The sequence below is a fragment of the Sus scrofa genome, chromosome 11 (assembly GCF_054392235.1).
Source record: "Sus scrofa isolate SSC_HxYL_T2T_F1_AM1 chromosome 11, Sscrofa_HxYL_maternal_Yorkshire_Landrace_v2.0, whole genome shotgun sequence".
NCBI classification, from domain to species: Eukaryota; Metazoa; Chordata; class Mammalia; order Artiodactyla; family Suidae; genus Sus; species Sus scrofa.
Genome location: NC_139393.1, coordinates 76,540,880 through 76,553,633, shown reverse-complemented (window position 1 = coordinate 76,553,633; position 12,754 = coordinate 76,540,880). Strand labels below are relative to the sequence as shown.

Sequence of the window (12,754 nt, the reverse complement as noted above, 5' to 3'; positions counted from 1 at the left end):
TAATTAATCAGCCTGAGAGCCTGAGAATATGGAAGCCCACAAGTGACAGCATCTCAAACGTAATTTTCTTATGTTTAATAGTGGTTAAAAAACATGCACCTTAGCGTCTTCACCATTTTTAAGTGTAGACTTCGGTGGTGGGAAGTCCATTCGTATCGCTGTACCGTAGCTCCTCGGAACTGCCTCATCCTGCAGAACTGAAACTACCCACTAAACAGCAGCTCCCATCCCTTTTTCTCTGCAGCCCTCGGCCACCATCGTTCTCCTTTCCGCCTCTGTGAGTTTGACGACTCTAGGTAGCTCGTTTTAGTGGAACGTTTGTCTTTGTGACTCGCTTATTTCACTTCACATAATATCCCCAAGGCTTATCCGTGTCTTCACACGTGGCAGGAGTTCTTTCCTTGTTAAGGCGGAGTATTGTGTGCAGAGGCCACATCCTGCTATTTGTTCATCTGTTGATGGACACGTGGGTTGCCTCCACATCGTCGCTGTTATGTTATTATCGTTATTTTTATGATTCTGTATATTACTAACACAGAGACGGTTTATGCAGTTTTCTTCTGTGTGTAAAAGATTAAGCTTCCTTATGAAGAACAGCGTTCAGCCGTGCCTGATAACTAGGGTGTGCTCTCTTGTGTGGCCAAGTCACAGAGGAGTGAACATCTGTGGGACCCAGGCTCTGCGCCAGGCCCTTGTACGTCTGTGATACCTTCTGTCGTTTGGTCATTTTAATAATTCTGGGATTCACGCTCTCTCCAAAGGGGACTAATACGTGTTAAATCACCGCGTGCCAGAATTCTGATAGACATTATCTCGGGTAATCCTCGTCCGTCCCTGAGGTGAGCATCGTTGTCCCCGTTTTTTAGGTGGCACAGCTGGGGTGCAGAGGATGAGACGCCTTGGGCAAGGTCACAGCGCTAAAGGCAGTGGGGTGTCATCTGAGCAGGAAACGAAACACGTCCAGTTCAGAAGCATGTGACCTTCAGTCTGTACCCTGCTCCCCCCCTGCCAGGAGTGGCACCCACACCTGTGATCCGAAGGATGTGGGAACAGTATTGAGACGTGGCACTGCTGTCCTTGTTTATTTATAGAGAAGCTTCCGTCGTGTGTTCCCATTAAATCACAGCCCTCGGGTTTTCCTTACAGAGAAGCAGCGTCCGTTCAGATGAATTCATCTGAGACATATCAAGCCTTGCCTCCTGGGTGGTTTTGCAGACTCCCCAGAACTTCCAGAAGGGTGGTTCTCCTGTCTAATACCCCTTTTTCTTTCTTGCCTTTTTTTTTTTTTTTTTTTTTTTTTTAGGGCCACCCTTGCAGCACATGGAAGTTCCCAGGCTAGGGGTTAGGTCGGAGCTGTAGCCATTGGCCTACACCACAGCCACAGCAACTCAGGGATCCGAGCCACATTACCCCATAGCTGATGGCAACGCCAGATCCTTAACCCACTGAGCGCGGCCAGGGATCGAACCTGCATCCTCCTGGATCCTAGTTGGGTTTGTAGCCTGTTGAGCTGCATCAGGAATCCACTTCCCCTGTTTCTGAGGTGGGGTTCCCTGCTCCTGTTGGCTTGGTGCAGAGCCAGGACTGTTTTCACTGCCCTGAGCCCCCTTGGTACCATGATGTTTGGGGCTGGAGCTTTGATCTGCTCCCGGCACAGTGTTTTTACCTGGGGGCGGAGGGGGGGTGGTCATTGACTATCCTTGTATTTGCTGGTTTTCTCGGGGATCCTGGGAGGCCTGCTGCACCGTTTGCTCATATCCGGGGTCTCATGAAGATAGGAGCGCCCTGTCATCCTCTCTAAGGGTTCTGGTGAACGTGGCATGACTCATCCTGGGAATTTAAAAACCTGGAGGTGGGCGAGGGTCGAGAATTCTTCCCCGGGTACATTTGAGGTCGTCCGTAATCCCCCAAAGCAGGATGTTGGCCAGGAAATAGCAAAAGTGGGAGCAGGCGCTCCCGCCGGGGCGCGATGGGAGGGGTGCTGTCTTGGGAGCGCTGGGGCGCGGCCGGGCCGGCGCAGCAGGTTGAGGATCCGGCATCGCGGCAGCTGCAGCGCCGGTCACAGCCACGGCTCAGATCGGATCCCTGGCCCGGGAACTCCATGCGCCGAGGGGCGGCCAGAAAAGGGAGACAAAAGTGGGAGTGGCAGAAATTGCAGTTGCCACCAAATTCCCATCCTCTCTTCCCCCCCTAGTTCCTGATTTCGGTTTTCCTGAGCGCCCGTGTTCAAGGCTCAGTTGGGGAGAGGCTGCGGGAAGCTCTGCAGCAGAGGGCAGCGGGTCAGCGCGGCGAGCCCGTCTCTCCCGCCTTCGCCGTTCCTGCTCCTGGGCGGCCTGCTCCTCTCTGAGGGGCCTGGGGGTGAAGCCACGTGCCGGCCGTAGCCCCGACGCCTGGCGGGCGAGATCCCGGGCACAGCCGTGCGTGTTCCTCCCCCACGGAGGTGCAGCCACGCGGGTGGGGAGCCCCAGCCTGGGTGGGGTGAACGGGGTCACCCTGTCAGCAGGTGTCAGCTCCGGGGCAGGGTGGGGGCTGGATTGGAAAGGCGTTCCATCTGGAAGGGTTGGTGGCGCAGGTAGTTGTGTTAAAGATCAGGGTGCTGGGTCTCCCGCTGCTGGAGGAGGAGCCACAAGGACAGAAGAGGGCAGCACGAGGATGCTCCTGCCTGTGGCTGTGGCTGGTGTATTGGTGTGAGCACATGGTTTTCGCGAACCATAGATGTAAATGAGTGTGTCTTTATGTGTCTGTGTTTATGTTTATGTGCACAGAAATGAATGTCTATCCTGCGGGCAGATAACCCGCTAAGAGCAGTGAGCACCCCGACTCGAGATTAGCCTCTCATTTCTACCATTTTCCACTAGCGGGTGGGAACCAGGGCTCTTTGGAGGAACGGCTGGTTCTAGGGCTGGGACAGAGGACGCCCGGGGCAAGCCTGGAACACCTCGTGCAGAGAGCAAGGCAGTGCCCAAGGCCGGTGCGGCCAGGTCAGGGGGACGGAGAAGCCCCCTGGAATTCGCCCATCTGTCCAAATTGAGGACGGTTTGAGCATCAGAGTGACTCATGACTCTGTTGGGTTCTAAGTCACTGAGTACCCTAGGCAACTCAGAGTCTGTGCAGATAGAACCAAAGCAGCGAACCGCTGGCAGGTCTGGGGGTGAATGAGGGTGCTACGTAGGGTCAGAGAAATTTCCTCCGCTCTTAGAAAGCAGAGGTGGGGAGAATAACTTCACTGTGGCCGTCACCACCTTTATCAGGTGATCAGAGCACACGTCTGCAGTGAGGGGACAGATTGCAGCCCTGTGCCATTGATAGGCACTGAGAAGAACACAGCCCCACTTCCAGAAGATTCTAGCTGAAGAGAGGTGACCTGAATTTAACCACGAGGCAAAGCCAAGCCTGACAGATGGCCTGACATCATTAAAAGACGTGAAAGCCAAAGACCGAGGGATTGTCCCGGGCTGGAGGAGATGGAAGGACAAGACGAGGAATGCCATTGGGATTCTGCATTGGGTCCTTTGACAAGTGACAAAACGGGAAGGGTCTGAGAGCAAGTGGTCCAGTGGCCGTGTTGGTGTCCTGCTGTTGAGGCTGTGGTCTGGTGGTACGAGAGGGTCCGTGGGGGAAATGGATGTGAACAATGCGGGGGATCCAGGTTGGCAGCTCTCTGAGCGCCTGGATGCCCAGCGCACCCTGCGTCCTAGGGCTGACGGCCGCGTGTCTGGGCCCCCCAGCAAATGGGGAGACGGAGCTGGGGAGCTGGGAGGCAGGGCCGGAGGGCTGCCGTGTTCCGGGTCAGCTCTGCCCCGAGGGAGGGTCACATGGGGAGGTGATGTCTGAAGTGACCTGGCAACATCCGTGCAGGCCGAGAAGGATTTGCCCGGCGGCGTGAGGAGGTGTGGGCTCCCAGGCAGTGGCAGCCTCATGAATGGAGGTGGGACGGCCTGGCTGTGGCCGAGAGAGAGGGGGCCAGACAGTGACTGGCCTGTGTGAGCCAAGAGGAAACTTGGACTTGACCCTTTGGAACGTGTTATCTGGAAATGTGTAACGAATTACCCCGCCATTCCTGGCTGCAGCAGCAGACATCCGCCCACAGCTGGTGGATGAGAGTCCGAGGGCCACTGGGGGGGTGGCGCTGGTCCCCCCGGGCTCTCAGGGCTGCGGCGGGGCTGTGGTCTCCCTGGGCCGACTTGGGAGGGTCTGAGCTCACACACGTGACAGCCAGCAGGGCCCCTTCTGTCCATCTGGGGAGACCTCAGTCCCTCTCCATGCAGGTGTCTCCTTATGAAGGCCCATAGCATCGTAGCTGGCTTCCCTGAGGGGGCAGGGCACGGCAAGCCCCCCAGATGGAGCCACACTCTTGTTAAAACCTCGGGGGCGACATCCCATCAGCTGCTCTGGGCTCTGTCTGTTTGAAGCGAATCACTAAACCCAGTCTATGCACAGGGGGTGGGGATCACACACAGAGACCTGCAGGCCAGGGGGCAGGATCATGGGGCCCCCCGGGGCTCGCAGAACCCCAGGCCGGGAGCAGGGAGGGGCATGTCCTGCAGGCAGTGAGACAGCGTAGGGGATGCTCATCCCGGGTGAGTTGAAGTGGGAGGAAGCAGGAGCCTTGCTATCAATGTACAGAACTGCCCGGAGCGCTTGGGGAGGTGGGGGCACCAGGTGGTTCAGGTGCTGCCCAGGTGACATGCATGCACCTGCACCTGCCACAGCCATGTTGTCTACAGGGTCTTCTGATAAGATGCCAACTGTATACAGACTTCTGCTGCTGGCTTATTGCTGATTGGTAAGCAGGTCTGTTCCTGGACTTTGATGGTTAGAACCTAGCTTCTGCGGAGAGGGTTTTGTGGGATCCCTTTGCTGCTGGGAGACAGGGGAGAGCTACTAGGTAGTTACCTCGTTTTAAAACATGTTCAGCTTGTGCAGCGTCAGGGCTGTAACTTGCAGTCTCATCTTACAAGCGCTGCCATGCCTGTGCTGCCCCTGGGAGATGGCGCCAGCGCCTGCATTGTCAAGTGGTCAGCAGGCGGGACCAGCAGGCGCGACCAGGCTCCGCAACACTCATGCCTCCGTCTCTCACATCAGCACTGTGGCCTTTACTCGTGATGTCGGAAGGACTGATTCTCGCCTTCCTGAAATCTGCGAACTAAATGTAAGGTACTTTAAAGAATGATGTTTTCACAGATCTTGGGCTTTTAGTTTCAGCCATGTCATCACCAAACCGACCTAAACAAGATTAACTGAATTTGGGGAGGAGGCAGGGGCCCAGGGCCACAGGATTGAGGAGAAGGGCGACAGCCCATCACTTGTGACCTGTTCATATCCAGAAAAAAAAAGTATTTCAGGGTTATTTCACTCCAGTCTTTTCCTTGCATCACTGTGTTCAAAATTAAAAACAAATATCAAAAACCACCTTTAAACCTGTGTGATTGCTGAGAACACAGCTGCCTGGGTGCCTCTGTGCTTCTGGAAGGTGTGAGCTGAGCCACCACAGGCTTCCCTCCCTGACGAAGGCCTGGTCGCCACGGCCTTGGGCACACTCAGCACAGAGCAGTAAAGTCCTGAACTGTGTTATGCTGGTGACACCAGGTGTTGAAAGTAAAAAATGTAATTATTCCACATTTTTAGAATGTGATTATTCTTGTTGCTTAATGTTTATACTTAGGCCGGCCTTGAATCACAGGAGAGTAAACATATAATGTGCTTAGAAAATTTATATTCAGCATATTGTTTAGGGAACAATCTCATAGTTATATAAAATGATAGGGAAATTTAAAGGACTAATATGTACATGTACTGAACTTGGAAAGGGGCCGCCTTTTAGTTATCCTAAGATTTTCTTTTTTGGTATTTATGTATTTTGTTTTCCTTTTTGTATAACTCGTACATAAAGCATTTTTCTTAAAAAAAAAGGTGTAGGCTTGTACACATGTTAATATTTGGAATTTTGCTTTTCTGGTTAAGCTTTCCACGTAGCATGAAGGTTAAACTAAAATCTTTTCTAGAAAATTGGTGAGCATGAATGTGCCTTGCTGTTCTACCGTATTCAGTGTGAGGAATCCCCTCCGATCCAAAAGTGAGTAATTCTTCAACAGCATCAACATAAAGCTGAAAGACTTAGAAAAGGTAAGATGTGAAAACAGCCTTTCAGTCTATCAACTGAAAGACCCTTCCTTAAATGAGAAAAACTAGAATCACCTAGAGAGCGTCTTAAGATGTTATATTTTATTACTAATACATCATCCTGTCCCCTGACTCCAGACTTAGTAGATGAATCTCCCTGGGCGCCTGGTCGGGAATAAAAACGCTGAACCGTCCCCTGGGTGCCGGGAGCTCAGCCGGGTTTGGGACTTCTCAGCGGCGGGGGACAGCCCTGGGCCGCGTCGCCGACGTCTGGCTCCCTCCGCTCGCCGAGGGGCCCCAGGGACCAGCCCATCCCCCGGGTTCCCTGCACCTGCCCCTCTGGGGGCCCCAGCTCCGCCAGGATGGCCTCCCCCCCCAGGTGACCTTTACCCCTTCAGGGTCAGTTCACGGTCCAGATCACACAGAGGGGACTCCGTGTCCCTCTTCTTCCTGACAGTCTGTGCCAGCACCTTCACTGGCCACCCAACACGTCATATTCTAATAGTATATTTTAGCTGTATCTTTATAAAGGTTTTTTTTTTTTTTTTTTTTTTAAGTGTTAGAGTTTTTCACTTTGAGGGGACATTCACATAAAAGTAGCCATTTTTCAAGTGAAGAATTCGGTGCTGCTTCGCACTTTGCTGATGTTAGGCCACCACCTCCTCCCCCCGAACCTTCTCATCACCCGCAAGGAAAGCCCCGCCCCAGCCCGTGTGTCTCCATTGGCTCCGTCTTCGCACCATGCCCTCTGAGCGGCGCCCTTCCCGACTTCGTGCCCGAGGACATTGCTGGCCTCTGTCCTGAGCCCCAGCGAGGGCGGGGGACGGGCGCGCACCCTCATCCAGCGCGCTGCTGAGCGTCCCCTCGGGCCGCGTCCCCTTTGCCATCTCCGGCTGCGCGGAGTGCGGGGTGCGTGTGTCTGCGGTGAGCTGGCGCGTCCTCCATGGCGCCTCTTTGTGTTGGAGGAGGCAGTTTGCAGCCAGACTTACTTGGGAGCTGCTGTGCTGTCATTTATTTCTTTTGATCGAAATAGAGAAAATTGGCTAATGGAGAATTCCCAGGACCAGATGGGTGAACTGGTTCATTTTTTCCCCGCGTCTTGCGTTATGGGGAACTAGTTAAATTGGGGCCCCGCCCGGCAGGAATTCAGTAGGAGAGGAAGTAACTAGAACGTAGGGGGGAAGGTGGCCAGTGCACTAAGATCAGAGGGGGCTTTGGGAGGGAGGGAGGACGGGAGCTGAGCTTTTCAGCCTGGGTGGGATTTGGGCGGGAAGGTGGAAATGCGATTGGTCCAGGTGGTGGTAAGAGATGAGGACTGGGGGGCGCTGGGGAGGGCTCGGGGAGCAGGGGCCGAGTCAGTGGGGCTCAGTGACAGTCGCAGGGTGGACTGCGGCCAAATAGCTGGACGGGACATGGGGGCATCGTGAGCATTGCTGGGAGCCCTAAGGTTTTCCATCTGGGCCTCAGGAAGCTCCCCGTGGCTTGGGGTGGGGGTCCTGGCAGGGAGAGGCCCAATGGCTAGGAGGAGAGTGGCAATTTTGGATCCGATGCTGATGAGGGAGTTGGGAGAAGAACTGGCTTGGAGGGGACAGCAGAGAGTCCGGCGGGTGGGAGGGGCCAGCGCAGCCCGAGGAGCTGCTTTGCAGGGGCTGAGGGGGGAATGGAGAGGACGCCGGAGGCAGCAGCGTGATGGATGAACCCTGGTCAGACGTCCCAAATCCAAGATGGAGCCGTGGCTTCTCTCCTTGGCTTACAGACTGGTGGGTGATGTGTCCTGTGGCTAAAACCTGCTCTCCTGCCTGGGCTGGCAGCCAAGGAGGTGGTGGTTATTTAAAGAGAATTTCCTGTTTGTTTGACAAAAATATCCAGATAATGTAGTGATGTGAAATAAACCTCTTTGCACCTTGATTTGTTTGCTGAAAATGTAGTAAAAATGAAGTAATGGGAAGGGAAAAAATCATTTCTCCTGTGTTCTCACCTGGTCTCCCCTCTGTACCTGTGCACATTGGCGTCCAGCTCTCCTCCCTGAGGACACAGTCACATTGAATTACCCCAAAGATCCACTTTAACTTATTCACCACTTTAAAGCCCCTGTCTCCAAGTGCAGCCACATCCGACAGATCCGAGGCCTGGATTTCAACACAGGAATTGGGGGGGGCACGATTTAGCCCGTAATAGATGTAAATGTGATTTATCCACTAAGACTGTATCAACTCTGCTTGCAGGTCAGGAGGAGGAGCCTTTGGCTTTGCTCTGTTTGCCACCGTGGTGTTGGGGCTGGGACGGGGATGGGAGCATTGGACCACGGCGGCAGACCTGCTGGTTGGCCGCTGACTGGCTGTTTGACTGTGGGCCCGTCGAGCCCTTGTTAGCTGCGTTCTCCGTCTCAGCCCCAGGTGAGGTGCAGACGAAGGCGCCGGCTCCGTGGACTGCGTGAGGGTTGAGTCCCTTAGGATCTGCAAAGTGCCCAAAGTGCACCTGGTCCCTTGTAAGTGCTGTGTGGTTGCTGGTGGTGATGACGGGTCAGCCCAGGCTTGGAGAGGGCTGTGTTTATGCAAAGGCAACCATTGCTTTTCTGGGCAGAACCAAAGTGTATGTATGAGAATGGCAATCAAGAGGTTGCCCTCAGGGAACTTAGCTGCACACACACTCTCTGGAGTGTTTGCTGTCAAAGGCACGATACCAGAGGACACAGGTCGTGGGTGGGCTCTTGTCATTTTAGCGAAAAACAAAGCCTCACCACGCTTCTGTGTACTCCTGGGATTTGAGCTCGTGGTGGAGCCTGTGAGGTGGGCAGGATGGGGGCGTGCCCCCAGGGAGGCTGGGGTCATCCGGGGCTGCCTCGAATCCAGTCCTTTGAATCCCACAGCCGCACAGGGGCCTGGAAGACGCCCCAAGGTGCTAAGGTTCCCCTCTCTTCTCAGGGCAGGGAGACTCTGGACGGTGACCTCGTGAGCAGAATTAATAATTTTTTAATGTGTTTTTTATATTATTCAAAATAACTGCTACCTATGCCCTCAATGTTTGTGTCTCTCCAAGATTCATATGTTAAAATCCTGACCCAGCCCCCCCCCCCGGAGTTCCTGCTGTGGCTCAGCAGGTTAAGAACCCAGTGTAGTGTCTGTGAGGATATGGGTTCAATCCCTGGCATCGCTCAGTGGGTTAAGGATCTGGTGTTGCTGCAAGCTGCAGCACAGGTTGTAGATGTGGCTCAGATCCTGAGTTGCTGTGGCGTAGACTGCCAGCTGCAGCTCCGATTTGACCCCTAGCCTGGGAACTTCCACATATGTCACAGGTGTGGCCCTAAAAAGAAAAGAAAAAAAAGAAAGAAATCCTGAGCCCCAATGTGATGGTACTTGGATCTTGGGCCTTCGGAAGGTGAGTAGGGCAGGAGGATGGAGGCTTTGTGTGTGGGATTAGTGCCCTTGTCAGGCGACCCCGGAAAGCTCCGTGGCCCTTTGCTCCGGGTGGGGACACAGTGAGGAGATGTCCTCTGGGAACCGGAAGGCGGTCCCTGACTTCAGACTTCTCAGCCTCTGGAGCTCTGGGCGTAAATGTTTGTGGTTTGTAAGTCATCCTGCCCATGGTGATGATGTGGCAGCACCCGGGCGGATGAAGACGAACTCTCACTCGGCGGGGGTGCCCGCACCTGGAAGGCTCCGTGCTGGCTCACGGGTCCCCACCCCTCCTCTGTGAAGTTCAGTTGAGCCATTGGACGGAGACGGAAACCAAGCTTAGAGGTGCCATCATTTGCCAGCATCACTGCCCAGGCCTCGGATCCCGAAGCCAGTCCCCCCACTGGCAGCCCTTCTGCCCCTGGGGCCTCAGGCAGGTGTGTGCAGCGCGCCCCGGCCTCGCTGTGGCCGAGATCTCAGTAAGCGGTGCTGACACCTCTGCACCTTGCTCCTGAACACGGCAGAAGAGGACCGCTCGGAGGACGCCTGGCCTGGGCGGCGCTCGTTTCACAGTCACATCGTACGGGGTTCGTGTCCCCAAAGAAGAGAGGCCCGTGTCTCAGAAGAGCTCTCAGTGGCAAGGCAGGCTCGAAACTGGGTCAGAAAAGGCAGTAGCGAGGCAAGAGGCGGGTCTCGCCTCTTCATAACCGTCAAGAGGGGCAGTTTAACTAACATGGAAAGTTCGCTTGTATGAGACGCAAAACCCAATCAAGCGGTTTGGGGAAGCGTCGCTCACTGTGGTGAGTTCAAAGAGGTTTGGATGAGCAAGGGTCAGTTAGTAAGAAATAGAACTTGAAATCCCGGAGCTGAGCGGGTACAGTGTCCGGGAGTATCTGCGGTTAACGAGACACAGACGAGCGCAGCCGGGAGCTCGGCCACGAGGGAGCTCAGCCACGAGCAGAGCAGCGAGGTCAGAGGTCAGGGAGGGAGGAGGGGCCGTGGGCTGGGACTGGGTAGATGAGGCCGTGTGTGGCCCGCGGGGCCTGGGGACATGTGCTAATGATGAAATGATCCTGAGCCCTGGAGGAGGGGGCGGGGTGCAGTCTGGGGGACACTGTGGCTGGCAGAGATTTTCTCAGTGACATGGGTCTTGCAGATGACTTGTCATGGTTCTTCAGAAGATAACTCAGGTGTGCTTCAGGAACACACTTAAACACACAGGGAAAACTGGGACAGGAGTCTAGAAAAACAGAGATTGATTGTGTGAAGAAATGGAAATGTCTGTAAAAACAAAACAAAACCAGAAATGCAGACAAGCCAAAGGGATCCGATGGGGTCAGATGATGATGGCGGGGGAGGTGGATGGAGCTGACCTGGTAGCGTCACTAGGGCGAACGGCAGACGGGCAGTTGTCAACAGGCTTTGCAGGCCTGAGGCCACGCCAGGTGCTCGATGTCCTGGTGACATCCCCTCCCAAGGGCCTGGCCGAGGAAGGGGTTTTCACCCAGCCAGGAGGTCTGATGCCACACCCAAGCTAGAACTTGACTGGACAGTCCCAGGTGTCTCTGAAAATGGACTTGAGCGACGCTCCCCTGGGGAAAAGCTAAAGAGAAGCCTTGTCAGCCAGCGGATGAGAGCAGGGAGGGGGGATGCATCGCTTTGACATAGAAAATAAGACCTAAGACTCATGGAGTGCTGACCCTCTGCAAGAAGCAAGTAAGGCGTTCCCATCCTGGCTCAGTGGGTTAACCATCCGACTAGTATCCATGAGGACACGGGTTTGGTCCCTGGCCTCACTCCGTGGGTTAAGGATCCGGTATTGCGGCAAATCGAGGTGAGCTGTGGTGTAGGTTGCAGCTGCGGCTCGGATCTGGCATTGCTGTAGGCCGGCAGCTGTAGCTCCAATTTGACCCCTAGCCTGGGAACTTCCATATGCCACAGGTTCAGCCCTAAAAAGCAGGAAAAGAAAAGAATCCAAGCTACAGTTGAGGCAACGCTGGATCCTTAACCTACTGGGCTAGAGCAGGAACTCCTCAATGATTTTTTTTTTAATGTTCAATGAATTTTGACAAATGTACATATTCATGTAATCATACTGGGATGCAGAACTGTTCTGCCAACCCAGAGGGTTCCTCATGCCCCTCTGCAGTCCGTTCTCTCTCCCCCGTGCTCAGCCCCCAGCAGCCACTGCTCTACTTCCTGTCCCTATGATTTGCTTTTTCCAGAATGTCATTGGAGTCATACGGCATTAGTCTTGTGTCTGGCCCCCTTCACTCAGCATGTGCATTTGAGATTTAGCCATGTTGCTGTATCTCTCCCTCAATTTGTTTACGGATTCTTGAGTTGGTTCCAATTGTTGGGTCTTATGAATAGAACTGCTATAAACATTCACGTACAGATCTTTATGTGGACGTATGAAATCATTTATGGCAGGTGCACTCCCAAGAGTGAGATTGCTAGGTTTTAGGGTAAATACACGTTTAACTTTGAAGATTGTTTTCTGACATTGCTGCACCATTTTGTATTCCCAGAAGCAAAGTATAAGAGTTTCAGTTACCCTGTATCCTTGCCGCCGATACTTGATATAAATAGAATTTTCAGTTTTACCCATTCTGGGGGGTACATGATGGGATCTCATTATGGTTTTTATTTGCATTTTCATAATGACTAATGATGTTGAGCATCTTTTGGGGTGCTTACTGGAAATTCATACATCATAGGTAAAGTGTATAAATTTTTTGCCCTTTTCTTTTCCTTTTTCTCTTTTTTTTTTTGGCTACATCCATGGTATATGGGAGTTCCTGGGCCAGGGATTGAATCTCAGCCACATCTGGGACCTACACCACAGCTCTTGCAACACCAGATCCTTAACTCACTGTACCAGACCAGGGATCAAATCCAAACCACTACAAAGACAACACTGGGTCCTTAACTGCTGTGCCTCAGCAGGAACTCCTTTTTGCTCATTTTAAATTGAGTTGATTAGCTTCTTCCTGAGTTGTAAGAGCTCTTTACATATTCTGGATACCAGTCATTTATCAGATATATGGTATATGTTTTGCAGATCGTTTCTCGGAGTCTGTGTTTGCTTTTCATGTAATCATGGCTGCCTTTTGAGAGCAGATGTTTTTGATTTTGATGAAGTCTAGCTTATCCATACTGTTTTAATTACTGTAGCTTTGTAGTATAGCTTGAAATCAGGAAGTGTGAGGCCTCCAGCTTGTTCTTTCTCAAGA

General features: G+C 53.3%; 1 protein-coding gene across 25 annotated transcripts in view; it reads left to right on the top strand.

Moving 5' to 3' along the window:
* The window catches only part of GGACT (gamma-glutamylamine cyclotransferase), a 61,269-nt gene that overhangs the window by 11,959 nt on the left and 36,556 nt on the right, over positions 1–12,754 (top strand). For 3 of the 25 annotated variants that reach the window (XM_084982239.1, XM_084982238.1, XM_084982234.1), the window contains exons 3-4: positions 4,962–5,152; positions 6,006–6,126. The exons of 13 other annotated variants lie outside the window; for them this stretch is intronic. The gene's annotated coding sequence lies outside the window, so the exon portion shown is untranslated. Of the gene's footprint in view, positions 1–4,961; positions 5,153–6,005; positions 6,127–6,968; positions 7,119–8,348; positions 8,612–12,754 lie in introns of those variants that run through there. 9 more of the 25 variants (XM_084982247.1, XM_084982237.1, XM_084982233.1 and 6 more) reach the window with 7 other exon arrangements.